Below are 12,812 nucleotides of genomic sequence, written 5' to 3'. Positions count from 1 at the left end.
AATAGCCAGGACAATTTTTAATATAACTCCGACTGGATTCGTCTGAAAGAAGAAAGTCATGTACACCTAGGATGTCTCGAGGGTGAATAAAACACAGTCTAATTTAAATTTTTGGGTGAACTAACCCTTTAAGTACAATTACCTAAGCGTTTTACTGCCCTGCAAACTGTTGCACTTTTTTTCTGTAGACATTGCTGGTGTATGACCTTCTTAAAAAGAGCTACATTAAGAAACAGACTGGACTGTTCATCGTGCCCTGTCCTCGACAAGACTATCGGCTCCTAGATGGTGAAATACTGCTGGGCCTTTCAGAAACACGGTAAGAAACAGAATACTGCTGTATGAGTAATATTCATGAGATTGCATGAATATGGCATGCAGGGATCATCTGATATTGTGGGATCTGGACTCTGGCTACATTAAAGTATCAAGACGTCCTACAAAGAAACCCTGCTCTCCAGCATGGACAGACATTCCCAGATCATGTCCTCAAAAGCGAAGACAGGTATTAAAACAGCATATGAACCTCATGATACTTGAGTTTACCATTGCATTTGTACAACATCTCAGTCCCACGTAGATTTTCATACCATATTCAACATAAAAGAAAAAATCCTCGAAGTCTGAACTTGTTGCACAGGTCTAGTAATACCATGGGACAGGCGCACCGAAATCCAGACTGCAAAAAGGAGGCGACAGGAGCGTGAAATGAAGAGAGAAAAAGATGAACAGCAGCGCCTCGAAAAAGAGAAGTTCAACTCTATATACCAGTATCTTCTCAGCGGAGATGAGCAGGTAGAAAGACAGCTGACCAATAAACAAAAACACTAATCTTTCCTGAATTATGAAATAATAAACCATATCTGATCTACATGTTTGTGAACTGAACTGAAATGCATCGATTCCATCTTTGAATCTCTCTTTCTCTCTCACTTTTCTCTGTGTATCACTTAGGTGGTCATATGGTCATATTTTGCCCATCATCTCAACATCTTCAGTGTGGTTTCTGAGGAGCATCTGCACACCCTGGAGGACCGCTGGTCCCTTTTGAGTCTCCGTACTGCAGCAATCACTCACACTGGAGGATACTTGGTGGTCTCAAACTACAGTGAGGCCCAGCATGCTCCATACCTCACTGTTTGGGACACACAGCAGCGCAGAGTATGCAAATCTGTTTAAAGATGTCTAGCATTTTTTTCAATCATGTTATTTTTAATCAAAAAGAAGTGGGCACATTGCTCACTTCAGGTCCATCAGTTAAATCTTTACATTTAGTATTTGCTTTAAGATAGAATTCATATATTCAGTAAGATGAATGTTTCTTATATACGTAAAGGTGCGGAAGAGATTGAAAAATGAACCTGGAATCTGTTGCATTGCTATATGCGATGATGCCTGCAAAGTGGTTTTCGGCATTGCAGGATTCAACAAGTATGTGCCACCCCAACGGCAATGTTCAAAACCAGTTAACTTATATCATAGCTTTTTTTTGTATATATATATATATATATATATACACTACTTGTCAAAGGTTTGGAATAATTAATAAAAAATAATATAATAGTTATAGTAATTTATGTTTTTGAAAAGTTTCATGCTCACAAAGGCTGCTTTTGTTTGATCACAAATACAGTAATATTGAATAAAACAGTAATATTGTGAAATATTATTTCAATTTAAATGAACTGTTTTCTATTTTAATATACTTTAAAATGACAAAGTGTCAAATCTTTATCATTCCAAACTTTTGACCTGTAGTGTACATAGATATGAATTTCTATTTCAATTTTTAAATACATGTAGCTCTTAAGAACATGGGTTATTGTTGCCCTCTTAAACATTCTTTAAAATAACTTTTTTTCATAAAACTCAGGTTAAGCCGTTCCGAAGGAAACATAAAACCATCTCTGGCTACGGAAGTTTAAATCTTAACTGGTCCAGCTTGCTCTTTATCACTGAAGGACATTCCAAGGCTATTTTATTATCAGGTACAGTAGACCTTTGCTCATACTTGTGTTGGCTTGTTCTTGATGATATCAGTTTAATCTGGGTCAAGAATAAGATTCAAACTTTAAAGGTTAATATGGGATGTGGTGGTGATGTCTTAGAATAGGGTTTTTGCATCTTCACAGTAAGATTGATATTTTTTTGTGTTTGAGTTTGAGATACTAGAATGAGATAAAATTTGCGAGCATGCCTTATTTATACAGATGCATCTTTCAATCCTTTGAATTATTTGTTTAACAGAAGCAGTGAGCATGTGGGACCTGGACAATGGAACGCTGTTGTCTGTCTTCACACCTGACTCAAAGATCCAGACCATCTCTCTGAGTGGACCCGACAACAGCACACTGCTTTTGGGCTTTAGTGACATGTCTACTCTAATCACCATGACGGTCAGCAAACAAGATGCACAAACAAAATCCAGCACTGCTTGTGAAAAAGACCTGTTTGGGGAATCCAGCAGTAGTGAAGATGAGGAAGATGAAGAAACAAACAAGAACTGATAGAAAGAGCACTGGATGTGTACTGTATAAGATGAACAAGAATGAATTCAGTCTGAATGGAAATAAAGGGCTTTATGATCTCTTACATTCACTTTGTCTTGATCTTAAGGATTCAAGAGGAAATTTTAGTTGTACACTGGGAATGCGAATGTATGACTTCTATCTTCATGTCTATAATGAGAAATGCAATGCATTATGATCAGCATTTCCAGTGCTTGTTTTTCCATATACTATGAATTTACCAGAACTTCCCCGCCTTGCCCTAGTTGTCATGAGATCCAGGTTATGATGAAACAAATCTTAGCATGCCTGTGTTATCATGTTACATGATTTCAATGTATTTTCCTAGAATTCAGATATATGTATATTAAGAGAAAAAGATCTAATTGCATGTGTGAGTGAGTATTTTGACAGTTTGGTGTGTATTGAGACATGCTTAAACAGACTCTCCTTACTGTCATGCATGGTGAGCATGAGTCAGATTTTCACTTCCTGCATTTGTCACATGATAGATCAGCAAAATAACAACTTCCTGCTTATATTTGGTTGAAGGAGATTTAAACAACTGTATTTGCGTTATCAAGGCAAATAAAAGTTAACTGATGCCATTGTTGGTTGTTGTTTTCTTTTGTATTTATTTATTTTAGGACTTTCTGTCTTCATTTATAGGAAAGTATGACTTTAAGACAGGAGGGTGTGAAATCAGCGCATGACCCTTTTTTTTTCGGGGGCAATGCCGATATTATGAAACAACTCATCCAAGTATGAAATGTAGTAAACAAGACTATCAATGCATATCTGATTCAAAGATGATTGCCACGATAAAAATGTCTCGTACAAGCAGTTTGTTCCAACAAGAAATACTGATGTAACAGTGACAAAATCCTATCATCTGTTAATCTTCGTTTTCAAAACTAACTCGGTCATTTAATTTCTGGGACGCTGAAAGCCTCACTGTGATTGGACAAACGCTCAAAGCGAGTGGGGAAAGGTTGAACTTCCTTCACTTCATCAGTGGTTTCGTTTCAGGCGAATAAGTGCAGTGTGCGACAGGCTTTCAACACCACATACTTCCGCCGCTCAACATCTAACAATCCAGCGAGTTTTTGAGTCAGGTACAAAAGAATAAGTGCCACAATGAAGCACGGATTATTATTGATCGCGCTTTTCATTACTGCAACAGGTAAAGTACATTATTTTACTACATTACTCGCATTGAAATACGCAATTACCGTGTGTTCACCATTAATTAAATACTGTGGTAGTTATACTTTGACATAGGCTACCAACTGAAAGATTACTGAATTGAATTGATCTGTAAGGAACTTAAAAAAATACTTAAAAAAAAAATTGCAAACCAATATAAAACTGACTGATTTCAGCAATAAGGAAGTGGTTGTGTTTCAACATATATCTGCAACCTAATATCTAATTCCTATTAAAAATTTGACGTCAGGTTTTACTCTTGAGAACGACTTATACAAAAGACAGGGGATTTATTATTTGGCATACTTTCCGGGAACTACCGTAGTTTCGATTCTATGCTTGACTTGAATACAAGGCCATAAAAAATCTGGTGAAACAACGCTAGTAAAACAAAACCCAAGGTCAAATTTTAAATATGAATTAGAAGTAACGATATAGTTATATACAGGAACACAACCACTTCCTTATTGCTGAAATCAGTCAGTTTTATTGCACCTTTTTGGACAGAGTAGCCGTCCATGCATAATTAATCTTTCAGGTTCCTCACAGTTCAGTGCAATTATGTAATCTTTCAGTACTATTGTATATCAATTATTTTTTATTGTATATTTTCTCTTACTCCTCTTAATATTTAAAATGGACAAGTGCAGTTCACAGGTGTAGCTACACAAGTTTTTTGTCTGGTGAACTGGTAAACGAACCGCCGAAACTTTCCCTAAACCAAAGAGAATGTCAGTCACTTTGTCAGCACTTACATTTCTTTTATGCGGCTAATCGAACGATCAGACATCACGTGAAATCGGCTGAAGTGAATTGTCACATTTCCCTGTTGGGAAATGTTTGACGTGAGTGCACTTGTGACAGCGCGCGCTAGGGAGGAAGTGAAGTGAATGTGTGTGAATAGCACTCCATGTGCAGAACAGATGGACGCTCTGTGCATAGTATCTCTTTTTCTTTTTCTTTTTTTTTCTTCACAAAAACGTTTACCTAGTAAAATACTTTTATAAAGGTAATTATTGTTTTTTTTTTTTCTTTCTAATTGAGGATGTCACTGAAGGTTTTGTCAGATTTAGCGAGATGGTCATCACTGCAGAACACAAGATCCAGGGGGCGAGGTTGGATCCAGATCCAACTCCTCCCACCTTACATGTACCTAAACCTACCCGTCTCCACCCCCTGATCCCTAAACCCACCCATCTCCACCCCTAAACCTACCATCTCCACCCCCTAGATGTGGATCCAACCCCGCCCCCTGGATCTTTGTTCTGCAGTGAGGGGCTACTGGATTTAGCTCCCATTTGGAGAGAAATTCTCACATTCTCTGTCTGCATTTTTCTCCTCAGCTCTCACCTCAGGTGAGCATAGTTCATCTTATATGGCCCTCAGCCCGAACACAACAACGACCCCCAGCCCCAACACAACAACGACCCCCAGCACCAACACAACAACGACCCACAGCCCCAACACAACAACAACCACCCACAGCCCCAACACAACAACAACCACCCACAGCCCCAACACAACAACAACCACCCACAGCCCCAACACAACAACAACCACCCACAGCCCCAACACAACAACAACCACCCACAGCCCCAACACAACAACAACCACCCACAGCCCCAACACAACAACAACCACCCACAGCCCCAACACAACAACAACCACCCACAGCCCCAACACAACAACAACCACCCACAGCCCCAACACAACAACAACCACCCACAGCCCCAACACAACAACAACCACCCACAGCCCCAACACAACAACAACCACCCACAGCCCCAACACAACAACAACCACCCACAGCCCCAACACAACAACAACCACCCACAGCCCCAACACAACAACGACCCACAGCCCCAACACAACAACGACCCACAGCCCCAACACAACAACGACCCACAGCCCCAACACAACAACGACCCACAGCCCCAACACAACAACGACCCACAGCCCCAACACAACAACGACCCACAGCCCCAACACAACAACGACCCACAGCCCCAACACAGCCCCCCAGCCCCAACACAACAACAACCACCCACAGCCCCAACACAACAACAACCACCCACAGCCCCAACACAACAACAACCACCCACAGCCCCAACACAACAACGACCCACAGCCCCAACACAACAACGACCCACAGCCCCAACACAACAACGACCCACAGCCCCAACACAACAACAACCACCCACAGCCCCAACACAACAACAACCACCCACAGCCCCAACACAACAACAACCACCCACAGCCCCAACACAACAACAACCACCCACAGCCCCAACACAACAACAACCACCCACAGCCCCAACACAACAACAACCACCCACAGCCCCAACACAACAACAACCACCCACAGCCCCAACACAACAACAACCACCCACAGCCCCAACACAACAACAACCACCCACAGCCCCAACACAACAACAACCACCCACAGCCCCAACACAACAACAACCACCCACAGCCCCAACACAACAACGACCCACAGCCCCAACACAACAACTCACAACCCAAACTCAACAACTACTGCACCTTCCACTACTACTACATCAATACCAGTGCCAACACCATCCACCAACATGACAACAGGGAACTATAATTTCAGTGATGATAAAGGCATACTGTGTATTATGGTTGTCGCGGCAATCGGGATTCATGTGAACACCAGCGAGGTAAGATGTTTTCTGTTGGAGTGAGAGCTCTACATCCAAATGTGATTCTGCTTATATCTAAATCACATATCTTTCACACTGTCTACCTTGTCATTTTTCCATATTCCATATAAATAGTATCTGTTCTGAAACATTTCTGTCTCTCTAGGTAAATGGCACATTCATTGTTCAGCCAAGCAAAACTAATGTCAGTGGAGATTGCTCGGAAGAAGTAGCTTCTCTCATGATCACATTCAATGAAGGCGACATTTCCTTACAATTTCAAAAAGTAAGTCTGTTTACAGATTTTCACAATGAATTCTTCAAAATGTTTATTAAAATGTGGCAAGTGGCAAGAAAAGATTTCATAAACCATATCAACCTTTTAAATCTAGAACAGTGGTTTTCAAACTTTTTTTAAGAGCGACCCTATTTTTTTATTTTTAAATTCACACAACCCTATTTTTTTCTATCTACACTCTAAAAACACTGGGTTAAAAACAACCCAATTTGGGTTGTTATTAGCCCAAGGGCTGGGTAAATATAGGACAGAACCCATCTTGGGTTAAATTTACCCAGCAAATTGCGTTGTTTATATAACCCAGCATAATGGGTTGATTTAGCCCAGCTAATGGGTTTATTCATTTTTACTATATTACTAGCTTATTTTTTACTTCATACATTAAATAATGTTTACAGATGAACTTAAATCCTCTAAACTTTTTTTAAATACTCCACACAACCACAGGTTTGCATGATATCTTCCTTTATTTTCCTTTATTTAACATTTACAGCATTGTTTATATCGTTTTTAATAGGCTATACATATTGCCTATATTTAAACTCGTTTAACAAACATTAGAAGAAAAATTCAACATTAAACAGAAGTAATTCACATGTGATCGACCAGTCTCTGTTGTTCTGTTTCCACCGTAACGGCGCTGGTTCTCGTACCCGAGCTGGAGTCGTGTTCGGTGGGGAACTGCTAACGGACCGCCGCCCTGCGTTTCACCCTAGACGAAACATGCTTTGACTCCATAACCTGCCAATAAACAAACAATAAACAGCTCTGAGGACATGTTTTAACATCCAACGTATTATATTCTGTATCTTTATGAATAAAATCGTTTATTAAATGCAAAGCATCAGGCTTTTCCATCACGCGAAAAGACCGCGGCACTCCTTAAAGGTGATTCACACCGCGCGCCTGTATGTTGCTCTGCATAAAATTGAATGATATACAGCACAGCAACGATTTTATAGATAAAAGAAAATGTACACAAACCTGTATTTTACCGTAGAATGCATCAATTCGATGGCGGTTAGAACTGCTCTCTCGTGAAGAGAAGACGCAAAATCCCCGAGATAAATAACTCAACCACTGGGTTACGTCTGACCCAGGATCCGAGTAACACAAAAACTACTCAAACATTGGGTTGTTATGTGTGACCCAGGAGCTGCAAAACAACCCAAACACTGGGTTGTTACATTTGACCCAGGAGATGGGAAACACAAAAACTACCCAAACTCTGAAAAAATTACCCAAAAGGCTCAACCCAGCATTTGGGTTAAAAAAATAACCCAGGATTTTTTACAATCGATCGATCGATCGATCATCAATCAATCAATCAATCAATCAATCTATCTATCTATCTATCTAAAGATGCTTCTAAAGATAGATAGTGGCGTGAAGCAAGGCAGTGCAGATGGTGCAAATGTTAATGAACAATAACTGCACCACAGACCGGTCTCGAGTCCCACAGAGGAGCTCCGGAAGGATGCTCTGTTCAAGATCAAATCACTGTCAGTGCGTCTAAAATTAGTGAGGGTGCTTTAGCCTTCATGCACATCTATTTTGACATCATATTTTGTTCAGTCCATTGTTATGATTATCACTGTGTTATACTGTGCACATAGTTGGGGACACTTCATTTCCAGCGATACCGTTGACTTGATTGCAAAGATACTATTTAAACTGAGCTGGATGTTGACATCACTGAATTCAATGATGAACTGTCTTTAACTGAAAAATTTGTGTTTACTATTGTCATTTTGCATTATTGACACTATTTTCCTAATTAATGCTGTTCAGTTGCTTTGACACAATCTGTATTGTTAAAAGCGCTATATAAATAAAGGTGACTTGACTTGACTTGACTGTGTCACTATGTGCGCATGTCACTCCCAAAACTTTGCAGCATGTACGCCACATTGGTCCTCTTAGCAGCATGAAACACAAAACTTTTATTCAAATTCTGAATGGACTATATATAGCCAAGAAAGCGAGCAAAGAGTGCGCCCTTAATCACTGAAAAGCTGTCACTCATTTCAGTTTATCGCGATCTCAGACAATTCCGCTATAATCAATGAATCTCTCTACAAGGCACAATTAATCTCTTATTTACATCATGTCTACACTTTGTTCATTACAATGAGAGGATTTGCGAGCTTCCAGAACTCAGGACTGAACAAAAACACTGGCATTTTGAGCGGTGAGTGGATTCTGACTAACTGAAATGCCTCTGATTGGCCATTGCGTTCCAGAAATCAACAGATATGTCTGTGATTGGCTACAATGTTCAAGACTGAGCGCCACCACAAATACACATTGGATTCTGCCGCGAGGTGGCTGCCGCTTACTTTCGTTTTGTTGTTTATGTTTATTTAGTTATTAAAGTTAAATTTGCCGATTCCCACTTCCTTCTTCCCTGAGTCTTGAACTTTGTTACATACATATATACATTTTCCTTAAATCATCCTGGCGACCCATTTTTTACATCTTGAAGTTGCGACCCACCCGAGTGTCGTGACCAAGGGTTTGAAAACCACTGATCTAAAAGATTCTTTTAGCACTGGAGTTAGTCTGTATCAGGCTAGTGGTCTTTCTTGCCAAACAAGTTCATGTATCTTTCAGTACAACCTGAGTTTGTGTGGTCTGAAAAACTGGAACTTTGAAGCAGTTTAGGAGGAAGTATATAAGACTGCGTTAATTATTTTCTGTCTGATATAAAACTGAGCTGACACCCAGCAAGAAAAAAAAATATCAATAGGCTCACAGGGAGGCACCAGGTCTTCGTATTCTATTGTGTTCGTGTATTTTTGGTTAACATTCTAATAATATTTTTTCTGACTTTCCAGAATAAGACAACAAAAAAGGTCTATGTCAAGTATGTGCAATACGAGTTGACCTATGCTTTCAAAAGAGGAGGTAAATTCCCTGCCATATATGACTAGTACAATTTTCCTTGTAAAGCATCCACAACAACACACATCCTCAATTTTCTGCAGTTTATTCCCAGGACTTTGGACTTTTATCTATATAGTTAAATAAATAGTGTATTTAAATAAAGAAGTTACATTTTAGTATTGGTCTATTTTAAGTGTAATAAGTTATATATGATTTTTAAATGATTGGCTTATTCAAAAATCTACTGAAAACAGAAATCTTGCTTCAGATTTTTTTTAATGACCTAAATAGCCAAGCCTCAATAAAGCAAACAGTAGGCCATGCAGCTCAACCAGTTTGGCAACAATAAATGTCACATTCTGCCAAGAAAGAATAAGGAAGTATTAGTGTCATTTTTGGTTACAGTAAATATTGTCTTTACCTCACTGTGAAAAATCCATGTGTGTACATGCATTTCATTTTGAATTTAAAAACAATCACTTTATGACGTTGCATAAGGACTCATAGATATTTAGTTGTTATGTCTGTGTGAATGAAACGAGTGCTAATGGAAGCGTTTTGGCTATAATTATGACTATTATTATCACAATTAAGTTTGTGGGATTACGAACAGGGAGAGACTTGGTTAATGTTTTTATCATTTTGTGCACATCCATGCCAACACTTATCAAATTATTTTTATTTTTGTCAACAAAGTGTTAAGGAATTACACAGGGACGAACAGGTCTCTTGAGCTGTTTTCTGTGGATCTGGGTTACTCTTACTCCTGCAAGGCTGAGACGGTGTACATGGGGGGCGGTGTGAGTCTGGATCTGACTCAATACAGGGTTCAGGCCTTCGATATCAAAAACAAGAATTTCGGACCACGTAAGTATAGAGTGATGATGCTTCATTATATTAAAGCACTCCATCCTTGTAGTGGATGACAGTTATTTTTAAAGTAACCTCTACTTTATGTTACAAGCTTACAAGTTATGTTGCTATCGAACTGGACTCCTTGCATTTTCATGCACTGTATACCTTATGTCCTAGATGCTTCATACAGCTTGTTTACAAAGATTGTTGCAAAACTGTCATGGCAATGCAAAAGAGCTGGTTAGACCAGCCAGATGACTCTAAACAAATGTCTGCCTGTTATAAAGTTCAAAGGCCACCTATTAACTAATGTGGATCTTATTCCCAACATGTTTTTTAAAAACATTTTAAACCAATTTGGAGGATATCAAACATTTTATATTTTTTTAGAACACATATGCTGTGTCCAAAATTGAATACTGTATAGTAGGTATTACATTTGGTTTAAAACTTGCTTTGCGACCGTTAAAAAAGTATGTAGTATGAATGAAATTCAGACAATTTTTTTAACCTACTATATAGTATGGAAGTAGGCATATTTAGACACGGGGATATTGTTCATTTGTCATGCATCTCCAAGCACTGACACACATTTCTGTGTGAGTTTGTTGTGTTCAGAACAACTTGAAAAATCTGTTCAGATTTGAAAAGTCGTGTGGTGTATACCAGCTTTTAATTTTTGCAACTACAATATTGACTTCATTTTCATTTCTTACAATGAGATACAAGATCAATGTGCTCTGTTTGTGCTTGTACAACAGCTGAACTATGCAAGGCTGATCAACCTGACTACCGCGTTCCCATCGCCGTGGGCATAATCCTCATCATACTCATCATCATTGTAGTCATTGCTTACCTCATCAGCAGGAAACGGAGGACTGATGGGTACCAGTCACTATAAAGGCCTAAAATTCATGATTTATGAGAATACTAGCAATTCCAGTTTGCAGGAATTTTAATGCTGTTATGTATGTCTTAAGTGAATGTTGCCTATGTATACCAATGAACATGGTGGCCTAGGATCTGTCCAAACAATGTGTACTATGCAGTGACAGTCTGCCACATCCTAACACAAGCTCAAGTTACCATCACACTTTCTACATCACTATACGATCATAATACAACCAGATGGCAAATGGCTTAGTACATGCCTTTTTTAGCCTACATTTGTAAACTAATTATCTTTTTTAAAGAACCTAACCTAATACTGACAATACAGAAGGATGTGCATAATCTACTGTTGCTCCATCTTAAGTGTAATTGTTCTCTAGGTGCTCGTCACTGTCTGTCACACATCTAATGCATTTTCTGTGATAGACTGATAAGCCATTGTTAATCTGATAAATATGTACCCTATTCTTTCCAAAGGGGCCTTAAAACCTAAAGGGATGCCTAAAAGGGAATTCAGTTGCTTACATTGTGTAATTAGTAATAGAAATGATTTTAATAGTAGTTGCATTCTAGTATTCATTCTGTGCATTTTTTCTGTTTTTAACCTGAAGAGCTTTACTATACTGTATTGTGATCTGAAGCTGCATTTACAGTGTGCACTGAATTTTGGGAATAATGTGTAATTTTGGTTACAAATAAAAAATAATTTGTTTAAAAAATCAGAGATTATAATGATTTTTTATTTAATATGCATTAAATAGAACACAAAACAAACAATGCATCATCCTGGTAACACGTTTAAATTTGGTTTTATTTAATCTGTCATTCTCACCTTACACAGCATTGTTGTGTGTTAGATGAAAAGCAGTTCACTCGTATTTAAGAATATCCATTGTGTATCAATGGAACCAATAAAAACTGGAGATTTTTGTTCACATGACCGAGTTCACATGAATTCTGTGGTGTTATCCTGGAACGGGTGCTCCTGAAAAGTGAAAAACACAAGCACTATTTTTGTGCTTTACTTTTGCGCAGAAACCACACAAAAGCAGAAAGGATTTTAGAAAGAGCAAAGGGTTTTAGAAGAGCAGTTTTGATTGATTTCACCTATCAATAAATATAAGTGAAATGTATTAGTATGTAAACTGTTAAGCCATTTATAATCGTAATTTTTTTTGTTACAAAGAATTACTTAGCTAAATGTGCTTGTTGCTAGAGTGAGACAGTGGGATTGATAAAGGTCATCTGTACAGTGAAGTCACTCATGCAGCCACTATCAACCTTATTTTGCAAATTACAAATCAGCACGTTAGTAAAAAATAGTTTTTATTTTAGTATGGTTACCCACTTTCTCAATCAATCAATCAATAAATGAATGATAGATAGATAGATAGATAGATAAAACACTGCCATCATTTTTTGCAAACTTTCATTAAGTATTGAGGGAAAACGCACTGCAAAAGACGTAACATTATAGATAGATAGATAGATAGATAGATAGATAGA

The sequence above is a fragment of the Sinocyclocheilus anshuiensis genome, unplaced genomic scaffold (genome assembly GCF_001515605.1).
Source record: "Sinocyclocheilus anshuiensis isolate Anshui unplaced genomic scaffold, SAMN03320099.WGS_v1.1 scaffold1644, whole genome shotgun sequence".
NCBI classification, from domain to species: domain Eukaryota; kingdom Metazoa; phylum Chordata; class Actinopteri; order Cypriniformes; family Cyprinidae; genus Sinocyclocheilus; species Sinocyclocheilus anshuiensis.
Note: the sequence above shows the minus strand (reverse complement) of the source record.